The sequence below is a fragment of the Halichoerus grypus genome, chromosome 8 (assembly GCF_964656455.1).
Source record: "Halichoerus grypus chromosome 8, mHalGry1.hap1.1, whole genome shotgun sequence".
Lineage (NCBI taxonomy): Eukaryota > Metazoa > Chordata > Mammalia > Carnivora > Phocidae > Halichoerus > Halichoerus grypus.
In genome coordinates this window covers 81,584,657-81,607,742 of record NC_135719.1, presented here as the reverse complement: position 1 = coordinate 81,607,742, position 23,086 = coordinate 81,584,657, and the positions used below count along the sequence as shown (strand labels likewise).

The following is a 23,086-nucleotide window of genomic DNA, read 5'->3' as shown; positions in this document are numbered from 1 at the left end:
GCAGGACAGCTGTCCTACTTGTAGGGAAAAGCAGCTCTGGCCTATTGCAGGTAGCATGCAGAGAGACTAATCAGGCCTCATCTGTCTCCCGTGGTCCCACTTTCCCAGGGCCTGAGACTCAGCAGCTTCTAAGGGCCCAGGCTCTCACTCACTCAGCCCTCATTCCCGCTTCTGCTTTTCTCTGGAGTAGTCAGCTGGGCCAGCTAGGCCCGAGTCGACCACAGGTCCCGGGAGCTCAGAGTGGTCTCTGAGCCTGGCACTGCCCATTCTGATTCCCCTTACCATGCTGAGCAGTTTAGATGCCCAGAAATGGAGGTGGGGAAGTCAAGTGGACACACCCTCAAACTAGTCCTATCTTGGAGGTGTATGGCCTTCACCAAAGAGAAAAGAAAAGGCAAAAGCAAAGAAAACAAAGATTAGGGGAGAGACATGCAATAGTGAGAAACTGAAAATCAGGAACGAGAGACTAGGGAGATGTCCACAGAAGGTGTGGGATTCGGGCAAGTCTGTTCCCCCCTCTGGCTCCATCTGCGCCTCGGTAACATGAGGCGCTGAGCTGAGGGGCCCTACGGGCTCTGACAGCCCCCAAGAGCTTTGTTAGGAGAGTCAGAGAAGAAGTAAAGTCAGCTGCACACAGAGCCAGGGAGAAAGAAGCATCAGCACAAAAATTTTAAAAGGCAAAGGTGGGCAGGTCCAGTGTCACGGACCCCCGAGCTACACAGCCCTACCGTGGGCCACACTGTCCCTGCCCCAGCCTTACCTGGCTGTGCTCTTGTGGTTCCTGAGCGCAGGTCAGGAGCCCTTCCTCTGTGGAGTCTGCAGCTGAGTGTGAGGATGTGGGTAGGCGGCAGGCTGGGTTTCAGGCCCTGTGATTCTTCCTGAAAAACTCAAGGATTTGTGGAATTTACAGTCCTAGAACTATGAAAGGTGGTGATGAGAAAAGGCCTCCCCCACAGCTGGGAGTAGCCTGGGGGAAAGAAGAGGACTTGTTGCCTGAGTAATAGTCTGCAGAATGCTGCATGTACCTGTTACAGAACCTGGGCTGGATCGCCTGACGGAAGAACCAAGCAGCACCCGGAGATCTTGGAGGATAGGAGGTTTATTTAACACTGGGGGGGCTCAGAGAAGAGTGGTCTCCAAAGGTCTCTGAGCACAAAGGGGGCAATTTATACACTTCTACTTCCACATACTTGGCACGTCTGGCGCATGCACGAAGCGGAGCAGGGAGAAGAACCTGGAAGAGCCCCGGGGCAAGGACTGGGACTCTCTCGCTGGCTCGGTCGGCCATCTTAGGACACAGATTTTCCTTATCATTCCCCCCTTTGATGCCCCTTTAAACACCTAGTTTAGAGGGCATGATTCTGTTTGACTCTGAGGGTTGACTACAAGGCTTGGGGTGAACACGGACTTAATCATAAACTTAACAGCACACCAGGTAGCAGAAGACCAGGACTGACTGGGGCCAGGAAAACCACGGTGAAATGCGCTCAGGAGTAGACAGCAGAGAGCCAGTAAAAGTGGGATCTATGACCTTAGGTAGAAGCCTCTGGGGGAAAGTCCAGTCAGGAGGGGCAACAGTGTAGAGTCCAACTTCCAACATGAGGGAAATCATGCCGATGAGAGCCAGGGACCACGGTAAGCAGGTGTCCATCAGTCGGTGGGGTCTCATCGAAGGTGAAGCCGGAGTGGGTTCGTGAAGTCTGGCTGGACTCTCCACTGGTGTGGCTCCTCATCCGAATGATGAGCTTTCTTCTTTCTTCCAGTCTTTAACCCAAACTGAGTCCCCTGTCTGGAAGAAGTGTACCTGAGACCCTAAGGAGATTGGAGTCCTCTCAAAGGTGTACTTTTGTAATTTATTTAGGGTGGTCCCCAGGGCCTGAAGCTTTTCCTTTATCCCTTTATCTCCAACCTGATGCAAGTTTCCTGGAAGGCGTCCCAAGCACGGGGGTGGCCGTCCATATATTAATTCGAATGGGGAGAAACCGAATGTCCCAGGCATGCAGCGAGCACACAGGAGGGCTAGGGGTAGCAGATCCGGCCATGGGAGGTTAGTCTCCTGACAAAACTTTGCTAAGGTTCCCTTGAGGGTGCGATTCATTCGCTCTACTTTCCCTGAACTTTGGGGCCGGTAAGCGGTGTGGAGTCTCCAGGTGATGTTGAGGGATTTGGTCAAGACCTGTACAAGGTCTGCCACAAATGCGGTCCATTGTCACTATGGATTGTTAGTGGCAGGCCGAACCGGGGCACGATCTCCTGCAAGAGGACTTTAGCTACTTCCTGGCTTTGTTCCATCCTGGTCGGGAAGGCTTCAACCCACCCAGAATATGTGCATACTATTACTAAGAGATATCTGAACCCCCTGCTCGGCTGCACATCTGTGAAGTCTACCTCTAGATCTTCGAATGGGGTTGCTCCCATCCTCTGGACACCTGGCGGGGGCCATGGTGCAGACCAAGCATTATTTTTAGCACATGTTATGCATCGTTCACTCGTTGCTCGGCATAGTGCTGGCAGCTGACTGAGGTAGTAGTGCTTCTTGAGAAGGGCCTCTAATGCAGTTTTCCCCAGATGAGTGAGTCGGTGGTATTCGTTGACTAGATGCCCTCCAGTTGCTGTTGGAACAAAGATGCACCCGCCTGGCATCATCCACCATCCCTTTTCAGTCAGGGTGGCTCCCTCAGCCATGGCCCATTCCTTTTCCTTTTTAGTGTAACTGGGCGGAGGGACTTCTTCCAGGGGTGTCAGGGCCATGGTGAGGGAAGGGGCTGTGTCCATGTCCTCACTGGCTGTGGTCTTGGCTGCCTCATCTGCCAGACGATTTCCCCGTGCTTCTTCCTCCTTTCTGGTGTCCCTTACAGTGCAGGATTGCTACTTCCATTGGAAGCCAGATGGCTTCGAGGAATCTCAGTATCTCCTCCTTGTTCTTGATAGCTTTTCCGGCTATGGTTAGGAGGCCCCTTTCCTTGTAGATGTCTCCATGTATATGTACAGTAGCAAAGGCGTACCGAGGGTCAGTATAGATGTTGACTCGCTTGCCTTCACTGAGGGTGAGGGCTCAGACTAAGGCATATAATTCAGCCCATTGAGCTGATCATCCAGCTGGTAATGCCTTAGCTTCTAGGACTTCAGTGGTTGTGGTTACTGTATAACCCGCTTTCCGGGCACCCTCCTGTAGGTAACTGCTGCCATCGCTGAACAGCGTGAGCTCTGGATTCTTTATGGCTTGATCCTGCAGATCTGGACGGCTCGCGTAGACTTCATCAGTCACCTCAGAGCAGTCATGGTCTGGTTCCCCCTCTTCCGTGGGGAGAAAGGTTGCTGGATTTAATGTCCTTACTGTTTCAAGGGTGACCCGCGGGTTTTCGCAGAGGAGTCCTTGGTATTGTGCTAGCTGAGAGTTGGAAAGGAAGTGATGTCCCTGTGTGTTCATGAGGGACACAACTGCATGAGGGACCCTGACATTAAGTTCTTGCCCCAGGGTAAGTTTGTCTGCCTCCTTGATGAGTAGGATGGTGGCTGCCAGCACCCTGAGGCATGGTGGCCATCCAGCTGCCATGGGGTCCAGCTTCTTTGACAGGCAAGCAACTGGCCATTGCCAGGGTCCAACAGTCTGGGTGAGTACCCTGAGTGCTATTTTTTCCTTTTCAGTCCAGGCAGGGGGTTCTCAATCTGGTCCCCCAAGAGATCATAAAGGGGTCTTGCTATTGCCGAGAACCCAGGGATCCAGATGTGGCAGAATCCTGCAGCCCCCAGGAATTCTCATAGGCCCCTTTTTGTCTGGGGCTGTGGCAGGGAGATGATGATCCTTTTCCTCTCTGGCCCTAGTTCTCTTTTCTCTTGGGTGAGGAGAAAACCGAGGTATCAGACCTGTTATTGGCAGATTTGTGCCTTCTTCCCTGAGGCTCGGTATCCCGAGTCTGACAGGAGCTGTAGCAGGGCCTTGCTGCCTTTTGTGCAGTGATGAAGTCCCATGCTGGGTGCTCTTTGGGTGCGGCTGTATTAGCCCAGGCAGCAGGGTTGATGACTCCCGGGGGTGCGTGCTCTTCCAGGTACTGCCATGCACCTTTCTTTATTCTCCTCCTCTCCTCTGTGTTAAACAGGGTGCGGAGTAACTGTTGGCAGTCTTCCCAGGTTGGCCGATGAGTCTGGAAGAGGGATTCTATGAGGTCTACCATGGTCTGTGGTTTCTTTTTTTTTTTTTTTTAAAGATTTTATTTATTTATTTGACAGAGAGAGACACAGCGAGAGAGGGAACACAAGCAGGGGGAGTGGGAGAGGGAGAAGCAGGCTTCCCGCTGAGCAGGGAGCCTGATTCGGGGCTCAATCCCAGGACCCTGGGATCATGACCTGAGCCGAAGGCAGACGCTTAACGACTGAGCCACCAAGGCGCCCCTGGTCTGTGGTTTCTCAGAGTAGGCTGGGGTGTTATGTTTCCAGTTGAGGAGGTCGGTGCTGGAGAAGGGCTGATAATACATCATGGAACAGCCAGGTTGGACCGTCCCATCTTCATCACGCCTCTCAGGTTCCCGTGTCTCTTGTACCAGCATTTGGAAGGCGCTTGCGCCTGGCCTGGGGCACAGCCTGGCTGCTGGTCCTGGAGAAAGTGGATCATTTGGGCCTGGGGGCGCTGGTGGATCCTCTGGGCCTGGGGGCACCAGTGAAACCGATGGCGGCAGAATGTCTGGAGCTGAAGGGCCAGGTATAGGCAATCTTGGGGGTATGTATGGTGGGGGTGGGTTCGGTTCGTCCTCGGGATCTCCGGCTAGGATTTGTGGAGGCTGGGGCTTTTGCTGATTTTCTTTAGGTCGCTTGGATGAGACGATTAAGACTCTGGCCTGTCCTTGCCTATTGCAAGTGTATCGCACCCGGGGGGGAAGGGTCTGAGCAATTCCTAGCCAGGAGTCAATGTACTGAAACTGGTCAGGGTGTCCTGGTTTTCCTGTTACGACTCGCCATACTCGACAAATCATTGGGACATCCAATGTCCTGTCTGAAGGCCACCTGACAGACATCAAAGGTGGGCCATTCCAATTCACATAGGGTTCTCAACTTGCCGGGGTTCATCCTGACTCCATAGTCTCCCGAAAACCCCCTCTTGAAATTTTTGATCATGGTCTCTAGAACCATAGGTTTACTCTGCCCTGACCCCATGGTGATGTCCCCGTGTACAGTGGCGCAGAGACAGACAAAGGGGGGGTGCCTCCTGAGATGAGGAGACTAATCAGATGCCCGTCTGGCCATGTCCTGAAGGAGCTTAGGTGAGGCTTAGCCATAGCAGTCTCAGTGTTGTGACTTATGATCGGAAACTATTCCGATGCCGCCATAGACTGTCTGCCGTTCACCATGGAATTACAGACGGGCCCACTCAGACTCCGTAGGCTTCTGGGGACCTTAAGGGTGCCCACCCGTGGAGTCACAGAATCAGTCCGCTTGAGCAAGCCCGGTTGGACTGCACATTCACTCACACATTCACACTCCAGAAGTTATTACATTCCCTCCCTGGGAATCCCTACCTGTGAGACTTCTAAGAGGTCTCTGGGAGGTGATCAGGCTCCCCTTCCACCCCAATAGGGGTGGGCCTGTCTGGGTCCTGGGGCCCCAGGCCTTACCGGAATCCAATGTCAGGACCAGGTCCTCACCTGCCAAGTCTCCTCGAGTCCGGTGGGAACAGCGGAGCGGGGCCGGCCCGAGGCGACCTGGGTGGGAGACTGCTGAAAATTAGGCAGGGCATGCCGTCTCTGTTACGATCCCTCGTTCCGTCACCACCCCGCTGTTGCCCCCAAACCGGTGGCAACAATGGGCCAGCGCAGTTGGGTTTCCCAGTCAGGGAACCAAATGTTACAGAACCTGGACTGGATCTCCCGACGGAAGAAACCAAGCGGCACCCAGAGATCTTGGAGGATCGGAGGTTTATTTAATGCCGGCGGGCTCAGAGGACAGTGGTCTCCAAAGGTCTGAGCCCCGAGCACAAACGAAGGAGGCAATTTATATACATCTACTTCCGCATACTTGGCACTTTTGGCGCTTGCGTGAAGCAGAGAAGGGAAAAGAACCCGGAAGAGACCCGGGGCAAGGACTGGGACTCCCTTGCTGGCTCAGTTGGCCATCTTAGGGCACAAATTTTCCTTATCATACCTACCAGGGACCCATGGTCCATCCGGTCAGTCCAGCTGTCCCCAGACACTCACACAACAGAAACAGACCCATGGGTCTAAGCAGGCTCCAGACCCCACCCTGTGGGGCCTACAGGGTTAGCTGGCTGGGGGGCAGACCTGGGTACAAAGCCACCAAGATATTTCTACATGCACCGAAAAGAGACTGCAGGCCTCAGTCTCAAAGCCAGTGAAACAGGCCCTCCCCGCAGGATTGGGGATCAGGTCCCCGGCACTCTACAGGACTAACAGGGGTAGAGTGGGTGGGTTTCCACCCACCACCCAAGCTCTCACCTGGGTCCAAATATTTGAATGAGCACCAGCTTCCTGCCAGGACTGTGTTAAGTACTATGAACACCAAAATAATGAAGGCACAGTCCCCACCCTTGATAAGCTTACAGCCTAATGGAGAAATCAAATAAATGTAGTGCAGAGTGCTACATTTTAAAATAGAAGTCAATTTGAGGCTCACCCAAGGAGAGGGTGGAAAAAGCCACATAGAGATGCCTATGGATATTTCAGAGGAGGTACCCAGGCAGTTGGATAAAGCGTCCGGGCACTCAGGAGGGCAAGTCAGAGATCAGAAGAATGATTTGCAAACTATCGGTATGGGTGGCAGTAGCCTCATAAATGGATGCGATATCCAGGGAAAGTGAAGAGGAAGGAAAGTCAAACCTGGAAGAGTGGCAGCCAGCCTCTAAGATGGTCCTTGTGATCCTTGTAGGTGGATATTCACCACCTTGTGTAATCCAACCCCCACCAGCATAGAGGGCTTGGCAGAAGTAATGGTATGTCACTTCTGAGATAAGGATACGTAAAACTGAGTGTTCTGTCTTGGACCCTCTCTGTCTCTCCCTTTCTCCTTTGGGTCACTCCCACCTGCCATGTTGTGAGCACCCCTATGGCAAGACTCACGTAGCAAGGAACTGCAGCCTGACAACAACCATGTGAGCAAGCTCAGGAGCAAACCCAGTTGGCCCCAGTCAAGTCTGGAGAAGACACCAACTTCACATCAGCCTCATGAAACATCCTGAGCCAGAACCACCAGCTACATTGTTCTCATTCCTGACTCTCGGAAACTATGAAGTAATACATTTCCAAGCTGCTAAGTGTTAGGGGGATTTGTTATGCAGCAATAGATAACTAGTACAGGAATCTTGGAGAGAATTAGCTCATAGAAGAGACAGAGCAGAAAATGCTTTTAAAATATAAGAATTTTTTAGGGGCGCCTGGGTGGCTCAGTCGTTAAGCGTCTGCCTTCCGCTCAGGTCATGATCCCAGGGTCCTGGGATCGAGCCCCGCATCGGGCTCCCTGCTCCACGGGAAGCCTACTTCTCCTTCTCCCACTCCCCCTGCTTGTGTTCCCTCTCTCGCTCTCTCTCTCTCTCTCAAATAAATAAATAAAATCTTTAAAAATAAATAAATAAATAAATAAAATATAAGATTTTTAAAAATAAGTTAGCCACAGGTCAAACAGGGTTGCATCAATTCGTGAACAAACAAATCAAAGGAGCGGAAGGGAAGGTTCAGAAATAAATCCAAACACACTTGAGAATTTTACAGGTGATAAAGGTGGCATTTCACAGCAGCGAGAAAAAAGATTTACCAATAAACGATGCTGAGACAACTGGCTAGCTCTCTGGGGGAAAAGAAACTAAATTAGATCTGTGCCTTTCATACAACACACCAAAATAAATTTCAGATGGATACAAAATTTAAATATAGGGCGCCTGGATGGCTCAGTCGGTTAAGCGTCTGCCTTCGGCTCAGGTCATGATCCCAGGGTCCTGGGATCGAGCCCCATGTCATCAGCTCCCTGCTCATCAACAAGTCTGCTTCTCTCTCTCTGTCTGCCCCTCCCCCCCTCGCTTGCGCTCTCCCGCTCTCTCTCCCTCTCTCAAATAAATAAAATCTTTTTTAAAATTTTAAATGTAAAAAAAAAATGAAACCATTAAAAACTACAATAATTCTTGGGGCACTTGGGTGGCGCAATTGGTTAAGTGTCTGACTCCTGATTTCGGCTCAGGTCCTGATCTCAGGATCTTAAGATCAAGCCCCGAGACTGGCTCAGTGCTGGGCCTACAGCCTGCTGAAGATTCTTTCCCTCACCCTTTAACCCTCCCCCTAGGTTGCACACACTCTCTCTCTCTCTCTCTCTCTGCCTCTTTCTCTCTCTCAAAAAAAAAACAAACCCAAAAAACAAAAAACTATAATAATTCTTTTTTACTGCTGCATGAAAAAAGACTACCTAAGCAAAGTCAAGAGAAAAGTACAATTTACGTGATGTTTTAGACTAGACAAAACTAACAGATAGTGATAGAAATCAATGGTTGTCTGAGTATAGGGACACAAGGGAATGTTCTAGGGTGAAGGATTTTTTCTATATCTTGATTGGGACGGTGGATACACAGATATATGCATTTGTCAAAACTCCAGGAACTGTATACTTAAGGTGTGTGCATTTCACAACCCTACTTCAATAGGGTTGATTTTTAAAAGAAAAAGTAAAAGGACAAACTGAGGGCAAACACCAGTAAGTATGATGTTTTATAAAAATAAGATTTTTCTATGGGAATTGATAGTCCTGGATCCCGACCTGCTTCCAAACCCTTTCTTCTCCAGTGGTGACCCTTCCCCGCTTCTCCTAGGCATAAATGATTCAAAGCTGAATTCCTACAACATAAGAGACTATCTTCACAGATTTGAGATCTATATGAAGCAGTGCATTACTTTGCTTTGGTCTCTACACCAGTTTGAAGCATCCTCCAATCTTGGTTTCTAGGTTGGTGCTGGAATTAGACTGAATGTTTGTGTCTCCCAAAATTCATGCTGAAGCTTAATCCCCAATGGGATAGTATTAGGAGGTGGGGTCTTTGGGAGGTGATTGGGACATGAGGGTGGAACCCTCATAAATGGGATTAGTACACTTATAAAAGAGACTCTAGAGAGGTCCCTTATTCCCTCCACCATGTGAGGACACGGTGAGAAGACAGCCGTTTATGAACCAGGAAGCAGATCTTTGATAGACACCGAGTTTGCCAGGGCCTTGATCTTGGACTTCCTAGCCTCCAGAACTGTGAGAGATAAATGTTGTTTAAGCCACCCAGTCTGTGTCATTTTTGCTATAGCGACCTAACCAGACTAAGACAGATAGGTTGGTTGGCTGATTGGTTGTTTGGAAGGTTGGTTGGTTCACAGAGTGGGGAGATGGAAAAAGCAAGAGAGATTTCTCTATGGGCAAAAAACTGCAAGAGGGAAGAAAAGAAGAAAAAAAATGAAAAGAGAAGAAAAAGAAAGGGAACACCGAAGAAAAGAAGGAAAACACCTAAGAGGAAAAAAGGAAAAAAAAAAAAAACAAACCTTAAAGGTCTGTCCATTTGAAGAAGATATTGACCATGGTGAAATTTCATAAGACAAAAGTGGGGAAAACAATGGGGAAAGTGGTTATATGTGCATTCCCCTGAGGGGGAGGAAAAGAGATGATAGAGAAGAGTCTGGTGATGACCTGTTAACACCCCAAGGAAACCCCTTAGTAACCATAGCCTTTGGTAGCCATGGGCTGATGTAGACAGACAGGGGCCAGGCTAGAGCTCAGAAGCACGGGAAGCATTACCAGGTCCACGATGCTGCAGGAGAGTTATGCTAACTTAACTCCAGAGGCCACAATTTGTTGAAGACATATGTGTGTTCAAAAACAAAGCAAAAATTCCCATTACAACATTTTATAACCTCCCTCCAATTCATTCCCTGCTTACCCTTTTCGCCACAACATCTCAAAAGCTTGGCCAGCTGCAAAGGCATTTATCAGGAGAAAAGTCAGCTTGCCAGTGTAACTGCCACCAACACTCTCCTCTCAGAGCTCCTTAGCTTATCGTCCGATGAGCTCTGACTCCCAAAGCTGTCACAGCACACTCGAAGGAGCGTCAGCAAGCTGCCAATGGATCTGGGTTCTACTCCACATCTTGGCACCTCCTTGATGTCCCTTTTATGAGACTGACAGATTTAGCAAATAAAAAGCAAACAAACCAGAATGCCCAGTTAAATGTGAATTTCAGATAAACCAAAAGCGATTTGGTAGTATAAGTATATCCCAAAAATTGCATGGGACGTGCTTATACTAAAAAACTTATTCCTGGGTTATTTGAAATTCAAACTAACCTGGGCACCCTGTATTTTATCTAGCAACCATGCCCTTTTATGCTAGTGATAACTATTCTTCAGAGAATAGTGACAGTCAGCTTCTTTACTTTTTATTCTTTTTGTCAGCTTATTAATTGATCTGGAAAAAAATATCAAAATTGTACAAATTTAACACCACACCCAGGAGAAAGATGAAGAACAACTATTATTTATAAAATATATTTAAATAACACCGGTAACACATGGGTACAATCTCCTTGCATCCATATGCATCCATTTTTTAAAAAAATATATGGGGGGGCACCTGGGTGGCTCAGTCAAGCGTCTGCCTTTGGCTCAGGTCATGATCCCAGGGTCCTGGGATCGAGTCCCACATCGGGCTCCCTGCTCCACGGGAAGCCTGCTTCTCCCTCTCCCACTCCCCCTGCTTGTGTTCCCTCTCTCGCTGTGTCTCTCTCTGTCAAATAAATAAATAAAATCTTAAAAAATATATATATGGATAAAGGAGAAGTCCTCCATTATTAAGCCACCAAATTCCTATACCCGTCCCCAAAGTAACTACAGTTAGCAGTGTGTTCTTCTAAAACTTTTCTATGTATTTGCATACATTTATAAGTGTGGAATATGTAGATTTGTTTTACGTGTTAGTGTGCATCATATTGGAAACGCTGCTCCGTTGTTCTGCAACTGGTTACATGATAGTACATATAGATCTACCTCATTATTTTTTTAAAGATTTTATTTATTTATTTGACAGAGAGGCAGCGAGAGAGGGAACACAAGCAGGGGGAGTGGGAGAGGGAGAAGCAGGCTTCCCGCTGAGCAGGGAACCCAATGCGGGGCTCGATCCCAGGACCCTGGGATCATGACCTGAGCCGAAGGCAGACGCTTAACGACTGAGCCACCCAGGCACCTCCCTGCCTCATTATTTTTAAAAGTTGTATAATATTCCACAGAATAAACATTATCCAGTTTAGCAATTCTCAAGGTGTGGTGGGAGAACCCCGTGAGGAATCCTTTCAGGGGTCTATGAGTTCGAAATTATTTCCATAATAATGGCAAGATATTATTTGCCATTTGCACCTTCAGTCTTACAGTGCACACAGTGGAGTTTCCCAGAGGCCACATGTGTGGGATGATGTCATTGTTCTGATGGCTAATGAAATGTGTGTATATTTCTTATGTTTTCCAAAGTTCTCTAAAGAAGTAGATTTAGGGTATAAATATGTACACTTCCAAGAGATTAGCTTAGTCCATTCTCCGACTTCCTAGCTATCTTCAGTTATACTTTCTATAATTTCAATATTATCATCCAATAAATTGTTATTTTGAAATTCTGGAATTCTCTTGTACTTCTGTGGAAACACAAGGAACAAGTACACTTTACCTTGTTTTGAAATAATATCTTAAAATAGTTTTCAGGAGCACCTGGGTGGCTCAGTTGGTTGACCGTCCAACTCTTGGTTTCAGCTCAGGTCATGATCTCAAGGTCGTGAGATCCAGCCTCGCGTCAGGCTCCGTGCTCAGGAGTCTGCTTGGGCTTCTCTCCCTCTGCCCCTCCCCTCATGTACGCTCTCTCTCTATATCTCTCAAATAAATAAATAAATAATTTTAAAAATAAATAAGTAAATAAATAAAATAGTTTTCAAAAACCTTTCTAAATTTTGCAGTTTTTATCTGAAATTGTTAAGACATAGTAGTATTTTATTCTAACACATAAAATTATTTATCTACATTATACTTTTCCTTCTATTCAAGGATTCATCATTGCCTGAAGAAAGATAGATTAGAAGACTTGCTTCCTCAACCCACAGCTGCGCCCTCTATGTCTAAAAATACTAGAAAAGGGGCGCCTGGGTGGCTCAGTCGGTTGAGCGGCTGCCTTCGGCTCAGGTCATGATCCCAGGGTCCTGGGATCGAGTCCCGCATCGGGCTCCCTGCTCTGCGGGGAGCCTGCTTCTCCCTCTCTCTCTGCCTACTTGTGTTCTCTCTCTGTCAAATAAATAAATAAAATTAAAAAAATAAATAAAAATAAATAAAAATAAAAATAAAAATAAAAATACTAGAAAAGATGAAGGTGGACTATCCGAGAGCTCTCTGACTAGCTAGAGGGAAGGACGTACTCCAAAGAAATTGTGCACAACTAAGTAAGAAACAAAAATATGATGAAATCCAGATTTTCCTCCACTACGCAGATATTAGTAGTTTATCTTGTTATGTGTGAGACAACAGAACATTTTGAATAGTGTTATAGCACTCGGCAAGATGCAGCATCATTTTGAGACCAGTCACTCAGAGTTGAGAGAGAAAGGAACTGCCTATTGTAAATGTAGATATGATGAGCTCTTTAAAAGCCAAAAAAATTTTCCTGGAGTACTTCGGAGTAGAAATGAAAAAGTCACTGAAGTATCTTACTGGGTAAGTTATCACACTGTATTAGCTGGAGAAGAGCACACGATAGCTGAGAGAATCCAGCCTTGCGCACTGACAGTGCTGAGTACCTGCTGGAGGAGGTCCATGAAAGAAATCCTGGGCACCCTCACTTTCCAACAGTACAGTCACTCACTTGCCAAATCGAAAATGTAGTCACAGGCACCTGAGTGGCTCAGTTGGTTAAGTGTCTGCCTTCGGCTCAGGTCAGGATCCCAGGATCCTGGGATGGAGTCCTGCATGGGGCTCCTTGCTCAGTGGGGAGCTTGCTTCTCCATATGCCTCTGCCCCCTGCTCACGTGTGCACGTTCTCTCTCTCTCTCTCTCCCTCTCTCATAAATAAATAAAATCAAGGGCACCTGGGTGGCTCAGTCGGTTAAGCGTCTGCCTTCAGCTCAGGTCATGATCTCATGGTCTTGGGATTGAGCCCCATATGGGGCTCCCTGCTCGGCGGGGAGTCTGCTTCTCCCTCTCCCTCTGCCTGTCTCCCCCCGCTTGTGTACTCTCTCTCTGAAATAAATAAATAAAATCTTTTAAAAAAATAAAATAAAATAAAATCAAGAAAGAAAGGAAAGAAGGAAGGAAGGGGGGAGGGAGGGAGGGAAGAAGGAAGGAAGGAAGGAAGGGAGGGAGGAAAGAAAGAGAGAGAAAGAAAGAAAGAGAAAAAAAGAAAGAAAGAAAGGGAAAGAAAGAAAGGAAGGAAGGAAGATTGACGTAGTTGCAAACCTGAAGACTGAGTGAATCTCTTGTCTGAAGAATGGCACTTGTGCCTCACAAATGGATGGACCAGCATACACGATGGGGGGGAGCGGGATTGGGGGGGGGTGTCAGCACAGACTAGTCATGAGAAATCTTTTATTTGAATACTTGGCAACGAACACAAGTGGTGGTGAAATGTTCAGCGCTGACTAACTTTCTCGAATCTCATGGTTGCTCCTGAAAGAATGGCTTTGGCATTTCCACGGCTGACACGGAGCGATGGAGGGCACAGGTGCTGGCGCTCCTCACAATGAGGCAGCCAGGAGGGCACTGCGTTCCTTACTGCCGCAAACTTGCAGCTCAAGCAAAGCCACTTAAGATTATCGTCTGACACTGGGGAGGATATGTGCTGTGGTGAGCACCGTGAGTTGTATAAGCCTGATGAATCATGGACCTGTACCCCTGAAACAAATAATACATTATATGTTAAAAAAAGAAGAAGAAGAAGAAGATAGCAGGAAGGGAAGAATGAAGGGGGGAAATCGGAGGGGGAGGCGAACCATGAGAGACTATGGACTCTGAGAAACAAACTGAGGGTTCTGGGGGGGATGGGTTAGCCTGGTGATGGGTATTAAAGAGGGCACGTACTGAATGGAGTACTGGGTGTTATATGCAAACAATGAATCATGGAACACTACATCAAAAACTAATGATGTAATGTATGGTGACTAACATAAGATAATACAATAAAATTTTTAAAAAGGATTATCGTCTGAAATGTTGATCTTTGAGAACACACTTTTTAACATTCTTGGTGAAGAAATGGCACATGTACAGAAAACGTTTCTGTTGTGTCCTGAAGAATGATGGTTATCTCAAGAACAAGCCCTTGTGCCATCATCTGAGATGTGAGCTGAACCATCTGCCTTTTTCATGTAATTTTGTTTTTACTGGAAGGAGTGACTGACAGCCAAGCCATGATTATTCAGATTCAGGGATTTGGCAGATAGTTTCTCAAAAATGAACAAGGCAGACTATAACTTCAAGGAAAATAATTGCCAACATTTGCTGCCATTGATAAAAATTTGAACTTTCTGCCAAAATTTAGGACTGTAGAAAATTTGTATCTGCCATCCTGAGTTTGACAACTGCCTGACTCTCTAAGATTTTTTCCAGTGAGATCAGTGCTTAATGTGATTTTTGATATTGTAGCATGGAATATGCCAACATCTGGAGGACCTGAATATCTCAGTGAACCAAAATTGTCCAGATAACCAATGCATGATGTTACAAAAATCACACGTGGTTAAAAGATCCACTCAAAGTGCAAGATGCCAAGGGGATTTTAATATAACAGAGTACCAAAAATTCATTGATATGGTCTCAGATTCCACATTGCAACTAACCTTTAAGAAACTACCATTTGTCAAGTTTGGGTGTGGTACCAAAGGAAAATAGTAATGATTGCCTGAAAAAGCTAATATTCCTCCTTCTTCCAACTGCATATCTGTGCAAGACCAGATATGCTTTCTATACTTCCATCAAAACAGCATATTGTAACAGGTTAAATGTAGAAGCAAGTGTGAGATTCCAGCTGTCTTCTATTAAGCCAGACATTAAAGAGATTTTTTTAAATGGACAACAATGCCACTCTTCTCACTGATTTTTCTTATTTTAGAAAATACGGTTATTTTTCATTTAGAATGATGTCTGCTATATGGAAGTTGCTCAAGAAATTAAAAATAGAACTACCACGTGATCCAGCAATCCCACTTCTGGATAAATATCCAGAGGAAATAAAACCATGATCTTGAAGAGATAGCTGTACTTCTATGTCCGTTGCAGTATATTATTCGCTATAGTCGAGATACGGAAACAACCTAAGGGTCCCTCAGTGGATGAATGGGACAATACACACAAAATAGTTCAGCTTTAAAAATGAAGGAAATATTGTCATTTGCAACAACCCAGATGAACCTTAAGGGCATTATAAGTGAAATAAGCCAGATGGAAAGACAAATTCTAGACAGTACCACTTATATGTGGAATCTAAAAAAAAAAAAAGTGGGGCACCTGGGTGGCTCAGTCGGTTAAGCGTCTGACTCTTGATTTCGGCTCAGTCGTGATCTCAGGGAGCATCCCAGGCACTGATCAGACGGTAACTCCCTTTTTCCCCTTCTTTCCCCTTCGCTGTGTGGCCTACCTCAATACTTCTGGCCACTGCATGCTGGAGCACAGAGAAGGCCCAGTCCCAGACTCACCAGCCGGACTGCAGGGAATGACAGGAAGAGGCAGTCTCTTGCCCTAAAAAGATCAGAGAAGGGAATCCAGTGCCATGAGCCCAGACTCCCTGATGCCCATTTCGGGGTAGAGCGGGTTCCATTTTCACTCAGGTTTTAACCTATTTCCCAGCCTGTACCTGCCTGAAGCTTCCTGACGCCACTCCCCACCTTCCTGCCCTCAGCCTCTCAGATCCGAGATGCCCACTGTGCAACCTGAGGGGCAGAGCAGTGAGCTGGCTACTGCCCCGGGAGGCAGCTGGGCAGACAGCCAGGCCCCTTGGCAGACTCCCCACAGACAACTATCACCCAGTTTCTGTCCAAGAGAAATTACTCAGAAAACAGGCCCCCCACATACCCACCCCTCCCTGCCATGACCCACGGGCAAGAGGCTCCAACCTCCTCCTCTAGGAGACTCTACCCTAACTGAAGGTTTGTCAATCCCTATTTACCCCCAAACTCTCCCCAGGTGAATACAGGTCAGGCTCCTGGAAACTACAGGTCATTAATGGAATGAATGAGGACATGGCTTCCTACACACCAAGAACCTTCAGGAGACTTTGTCCTTATCCCCCTCTTTCCTAAGGATATATTCTCCCTGTTCGTTCTCAGTATTAACTCAACAAACTTTTGCTGAGTCATAAATTATTTTCTAGGAATCAGTAAGGTGTTCATTTCACAATGTAACATACAGAATGTCCGGCCACGCTCCCCACCCCTCCTGTGTTCCCAGCTCCAGGCGCGTCTAGTAAGTCAGCCTCCCCCTAAGCCTCGTGTACACGCAGAACTTAACTCACAATGGAAGCACAGACTGAAAGGTAAAACATAAAACTATACAACTTTTAGGAGAAAATGTAGAAGAATCTCCCTTAGACTGTTAATACGGTAAATTACATGGATTGATTTTTGAATATTGACTGGGCCTTGCACCCTTGGTTGGTCATGATATATAATGATTTTTTATATTGCTGAATTCTATTTGGCAACATTTGGCTAAGGACTTTTGGGTCTATATTCAGGGATAAAGATTGTAGTTTTCTTTTTCTTTTTTTTTAATACTTTTTCTGGTTTTAGTATCAAGGTCATACTAGCTTCATAAAATGAGTTGGGGAAGTTTTCCCTTCTTTTTCATTTCTGTAAGAGACTATGTCAAACTGGTTGAATCTATATATCATAATTCGGAGGAACAGGTTCATCTGTCTGTCTGCCTTCCTTCCTTCCTTCCACATGATTAATGATTATCTTAAGGAGTAGAGCCACTTATGTAATATAAGGCTCAATTCTTTCCTATTTGTTTTTATATTTCCATAATACTGGTATTGCTTTTACTATGTCCCAGAAACTATTCTAACCACTTTGTAAACATTAATTCTTTTTATTTTCATACAACCACCATTTGAGGTAAGCACTATGATTATCCCTATTTTACAGATGATAAAACTGAGGCACAGAGAAATAAAGTAACTTACATGAGGTCACACAGGTAGTAAATGGCAGGGTCAGGATTTCAACGCAGGTCTCTGTTCTCTTAACCACAATACCCTTCTGCCTAAAGGGACGTTAGTATTCTTTTTTTTTTTTAAAGATTTTATTTATTTATTTGACACAGAAAGAGAGAGAGAGAGCCAGAGAGACAAGGGGGGGAATAGCAGAGGGAGAGGGAGAAGCAGACTCCCCGCTGAACAAGGAGCCCAATGCGGGGCTCGAGCCCAGGACCCTGAGATCATGACCTGAGTTGAAGGCAGCTGCTTAACCGACTGAGCCACCCAGGCGCCCCAGGACATTAGTGTTCTTTTCATGCTCTAGGTAACGAAACTCAAGAACAGACTCTTAAGTGATTTGCCCCATTGAATGTAGCCAAAGTAGAACTCTTGATTCCCGTCCACCATAAAGCCTGTCCTTTCACATCTCCCCATCTCAGGAAGGTGTTTCAACCAAATTTTTGAGAGTTGCCCTTGAGTTTTCTCTTCCCCTTACCTCCTGCCTTCAATCCATCAGCAAATCCTGTTGATTTCGCCTCCAAAACATGTGTCCAACCCTCTCTTCTCTATCTTGACCACCCTTTCTCATTCATACTATCATGCATGGGCCTCCTAACTGACCTCCTTCACTGCACTTCTAAATCCTCATAAACCATTCTCCCTCTACCCTGCAGCTAGAATTATCTCTTTTTTTTTTTTAAGATTTTATTTATTTATTGACAGAGAGAGCGAGCACGAGCAGGGGAGAGGCAGAGGGAGAAGCAGACTCCCCGCTGAGCAGAGAGCCCAATGAGGGTCTCGATCCCATGACCCTGGGATCATGACCCGAGCCGAAAGCAGACACTTAACAGACTGAGCCACCCAGGTGCCCCCTAGAATTATCTTTTTAAAAAGAACTCTCGGGGTGGAGGGTGGGGGGCTCCTGGGTGGCTCAGTCTGTTAAGTGGCTGCCTTCAGCTCAGGTCATGATCCCTGGCTCCCAGGATCCCTTTTGGCTCCCTACTCAGCAGGGAGTCTGCTTCTCCCTCTCCCTCTGTCCCTCCCACCTGCTCATGTTCTCTCTCTCTCAAATAAATAAATAAAATATTTAAAGAGAAAGAAAGAAAGAAAGAAAAGAAAGAAAGAAAGAAAGAAAGAAGAAAGAAAGAAAGAAAGAAAGAAAGAAAGAAAGAAAGAAAGAAAGAAGAAAGAAAGAAAGAAAGAAAGAAAGAAAGAAAGAAAGAAAGAAAGAAAGAAAGAAACCTCCTTGCGGGGCTCCAACAGTTAAGCTTCTTTTCGGCTCGGGTCATGATTTCAGGGCCCTGAGATGGAGCCCTGCATCAGGCTCCACAAGGCGGGGGGTCTGCTGGTCCCTTTGCCTCTCCCCCTGCTCGTGCTCTCTCTCTCTCTCTCTCAAGTAAATAAATAAAATCTTTAAAAAAAAAGAAAAATATAATAAAAAGAAATCTCTGCTTAAAGCCTTCCAGTGTCTTCCCATTGCACTTAGAATCAAAACTTAAATTATTTCCCCAATTTGCAAAGCCCCGCAGGATCTGGCTTCCAAGTATCTCTCAGACCACCTGATATGCTCTCCCCTTGGCCTGCAGGCTCTGGCCCACAGGTCTCTTTCTGCCCCAAACCTGCCAGCTCAGGCCTGCTTTCATAGCTTTCGCATTTGCTATTCCCTGAAAACTCTTCCCACCTACATTTCATGGCCCCTAAATGTCACTTCCTCATAGAGACTTTCCCTGTGCATCTGGTACAAAGCAGACCCTCCAGAAGCACTTCGCCTACCCATTCTCTTCTCTTTCTTTTTTTTTTTAATTGAAGTATAATTAACATACAGTGTTATATTAGTTTCAGGTATACAATGTAATGACTCAACAATTCCATACGTCACCCAGTGCTCCTCATAAGTGAGTATAATCTTAATCCCCTTTACGTATTTCACCTCCCACCCACCTCTTCTTTGGCAACTACCAGTTTGTTCTCTGTATTTAAGAGTCTGTTTTTTTGTCTCTTTTTTTCTTTTGGTTGTTCATTTGTTTTGTTTCTTAAATTCCACATAAGCGAAATCATATGGTATTCGTCTTTCTCTCTGACTTATTTTACTTAGCATTATAGTCTCTGGCTCCATCCATGTTATTGCAAATGGCAAGATTTCATACTTTTTGATGGCTGAGTAATATTCTATTATATATATATGCTGCCTCTTCCTCATCCATTCATCTATCAATGGACACTTAGGTCGCTTGCATATCTTAGCTATTGTAAATAATGCTGCTATCAACATAGGGGTGCATGTATCTTTTCAAATTAGTGTTTTCATTTTCTTTGGGTAAATACCCAGTAGTGGAATCACTGTTACCATAAGGTGGGTCTATTTTTAATTTTTTAAGGAAACTCCACACTGTTTTTCATAGTGGTTACACTAATTTTCATTTCCCCCAACAGTACATCAGGTTCCTTTTTCCTCACATCCTTGCCAATCTTTTATTTCCTTCATAGCACTTATCACTGCTTAATCAGATGCAAGCTCTGCAAGCTAATAATAATAATAAGTAATGCCTATGTGGCTCTTATTATGTGCCAGGCACTGTTCTAAGCACTTTATACATGTAAACCAGTGTGACTGTCACCACAATCCTAAAAAGTTGCACTATGAGCATCTCCATGTTTCAGAGGATGAAACTCAGGAACAGAGAGGCAGAGTAACTTGGCCAGGGTCACACAGTGAAGCTGGCTACAAGCCTAGTTAGTCAGGCTATGAAGTGTGTGTTTTTAATCCTCCTGCTATGGGGCCCTTATTTATATTATTCTCTGCCGTGTCTACAGCGCCTATAACAACGCCTGGTAGAGCACCAATAAAACTCTGTAGAATAAATAAATGAGTGCTGCATAACTAGTTTAAAAATAAGCCTGCCTTTGAGCTAGATTGGTCTGACTCCAAATCCACACTCTCCAGAATATAGGAATTGGCGGATTACAAGGTTCAAACCAGAACATTGAAATTTGCTGGCTACCCTAAAGACCCTTACAGTGTTCTGGTAAATGCATATGTAAATAACTAGGTTACAAGGTAGAAAAATTTAAGTACCACAGGTGAGGGGCACACAAAGTGCCATGGGGTTCTGCTCAGGGGTTGATAACTTTTAACTGGAAGTTCAAGGAACTGTTAGAAAGAAAACCACAGGCCCTAAATGACATCACTTGGGTCAAGTCCCCAAACCAGGGCTTAATACCTGACCTAACTGCAGTTTCAACCTCCCCCAGAAATGAAGTGTTAACAGGTCAGTCAGAAAATTTCCGAACAGCATCAGTGAATCTGCCACAGGGGTCCTCTCCATCTGCCCCCAGATTGAGGTAACGTTTGATAAGACCCATTCCTTTGGGGTGCCTGGGTGGCTCAGGCCGTTAAGCATCTGCCTTCGGCTCGGGTCATGATCCCAGGGTCCTGGGATCGAGCCCCGCATTGGGCTCCCTGCTCAGCGGGGAGCCTGCTTCTCCCTCTCCCACTCCCCCTGCTTGTGTTCCCTCTCTTTCGCTGTGTCTCTCTCTGTCAAATAAATAAATAAAATCTTAAAAAAAAAAAAAAAAAGACCCATTCCTTTCCCCCTAAGGGAAAGCTACCTGGCCCAAAACAATCCTTTCCTTTTACTAATAACATTCTTGCCCCACCCTCCTTCCTATAAAAATCTGCCATTTTGTATTCGTCCTCAGAGCCCCCTCTACTTGCTAGATGGGATGCCGCCTGATTCGTGAGCTGTTTAATAAAACTAATTAGGTCTTCAAATTTACTCAGTTGAATTTTGTATTTTAACAAATTGGTGGCAGTAGTGAGATGTGAAGCAAACTTGTGATGGCCTTTGAGAACAATGAGAAACACAGGAGCCCTTTTTAGTTGGTTATCTTTCTCATCCTGAGGGCCACTGGTAAGTCCCCTGGGTTTCAGCTCCTCTGTTTGTGTCTGGGCAACTGATCTCATTGGCTTTCCAGCCCATGGTGAACAGGGCAGTGTAGACTGACAGGAGGCTCTAACAGAGCACCAGTCCTTAGCGCTTGATTCAGTCTGTAATTCCACATTGGAACCCTGTCCCAGTTCTAGCCCAGAGTCCAATCTGTAGTCTCCATAATGGAGTCTATCCTCTGGTAGTGCCCACAGTCTTCTCTTGGCCAGTCTGCAGTGACAGGTTTTGGTTACTGCAGGCGAGTTGAGAATTGTTTGCACATGTTTTTTGTCTTGTTTTGTCTAAATAAAGGCTACCGCTAGTGGGGATCTCCGAGGCCAAAAGCCACGAAAACTGGTGGGCACAGGTTGAGCATTTAAGAGCTCTTAGAGCACTCGTCACTTAACTCAGACTCCCGGGTTAGGATAAACTGGTCACTGAACAGTTTAGATTGACACAAAGTCACCTGCCGATCTCAAGAAAGTTTCCATGTAGCGAGGCACACCGGAGAGCACCCCCCCATCCCAACGCCCTCCTGGGCAAGTTCCTCTCAGGCACACCTGCTTATTTTATGTCTAAGAATGATCATCCTGGGAGTTGTGGGTGTCGAGCAAGATGGCAAATATTACTAAAAACAATGTGGAATTATCACGGCCATTATGGGGACCGTTTCAATGAGATAAGATCATTTAAGACATGCACTTGAAAGCAAGCGTTCCAAATTAAACAGAATGCCATGCCTGCTTAAATTGGCAAGCAGAAGCCTCTAAAAGTTTCAAAATTCCAAAATAGTTTCATTGAAAGATTCATTGCAAAAGGCTAAAGAAAAATTAAAGGTATAAGAGGTACGTAAGGCAAAAGACTGTAGGACTGACAGATCTCCTACTGCTGTACTCCTCTCTCCTTTGAATACTCATTCTACTCATGCTTGTCTGAAGTGTTTTCCACTCTGAAAAGACTACACAACCATAAACAAAAATCTGCCAAGGTGGGGCGCCTGGGTGGCTCAGTCGTTAAGCGTCTGCCTTTGGCTCAGGTCATGATCCCAGGGTCCTGGGATCGAGCCCCGCATCGGGCTCCCTGCTCGGCAGGAAGCCTGCTTCTCCCTCTCCCACTCCCCCTGCTTGTGTTCCCTCTCTCGCTGTGTCTCTCTCTCTGTCAAATAAATAAATAAAATCTTTTAAAAAAAAAAAATCTGCCAAGGTAATGGTCTTACAGACACCCCCGTATCTGCCTTCAAGGTAGGGCCCCCAACCCTTCCAGAGTTGTCCAAACTGAGGGATTTCCTGGTCAATTGCTACATTGTTCCTTTAAACAGCCACGGGCGAGTGCTGGTAGATACCAGAGCCTATAGAGGGGATCCCTCAGAAACTGGCAGAGGCCAACAAAAGGTAAAAATTCTTACCAGAATCAGTTATTCGGAATTTCTGTCTCTAGTGCCCAGTCCAGAGTGGAAAATAAAATGTCACGTCCTTTCCTTTGCAAATCCAGACCCATTATGTATTGATCCTTTCTCTCCCAACAAAAATTATTGCCTTCTTGTTTGTGTAACTGGGTTTGGCTTTCTGCCTGCTTGGGACATGTAGGTTGTTGGTTCTTTCTTTTGGCTAATATCCTATGTACCATCTTTCAGGATCCAAGCAGGGTCATTCAATATTGCCAGAAATATTTAAAATGAAAATTATGTACCTAGAGGGAAAGAAGCAAATTGAAGATAACGTAGTTGGATAGGTGGATCACCCTATGATAGCATTTGATTTATAACCCAAATCTTTGAGGAATTGAGAGTAACTATCCTAATCTTACAAATCTTTTGCAAAACAAAAATCGATTCGAGAAGCAATTCAAAATTCAAAATTCACCTATTTCCAAATCCCAAAACTTCCCCCATTTATTGCAAAGGACTTGGAAATTATTGGCCTTCGGAAACCGAAGTCATTCTTGAAAGAACTTAAATTCTTTCTCTGTCCATTAAAGTT

The 23,086-nt window shown here is 45.8% G+C and overlaps 2 long non-coding RNA genes across 2 annotated transcripts in view; both read right to left on the bottom strand.

Annotated features, from left to right (window-relative positions):
* Positions 1-4,159: 4,159 nt before the first annotated feature.
* LOC118550024 (uncharacterized) overlaps positions 4,160-23,086 on the bottom strand; it is a 31,184-nt gene continuing 12,257 nt past the window's right edge. The window contains exon 3 of the long non-coding RNA XR_004924359.2: positions 4,160-5,696. This is a non-coding gene — a long non-coding RNA (uncharacterized LOC118550024). The remainder of the gene's footprint in view (positions 5,697-23,086) is intronic.
* Positions 13,569-22,621, bottom strand: LOC144378840 (uncharacterized). The gene is made up of 3 exons (XR_013440633.1): positions 22,513-22,621; positions 15,683-15,725; positions 13,569-13,883 (listed from the first exon to the last, which is right to left on the bottom strand). It is a non-coding gene; the product is annotated as an uncharacterized LOC144378840 (long non-coding RNA).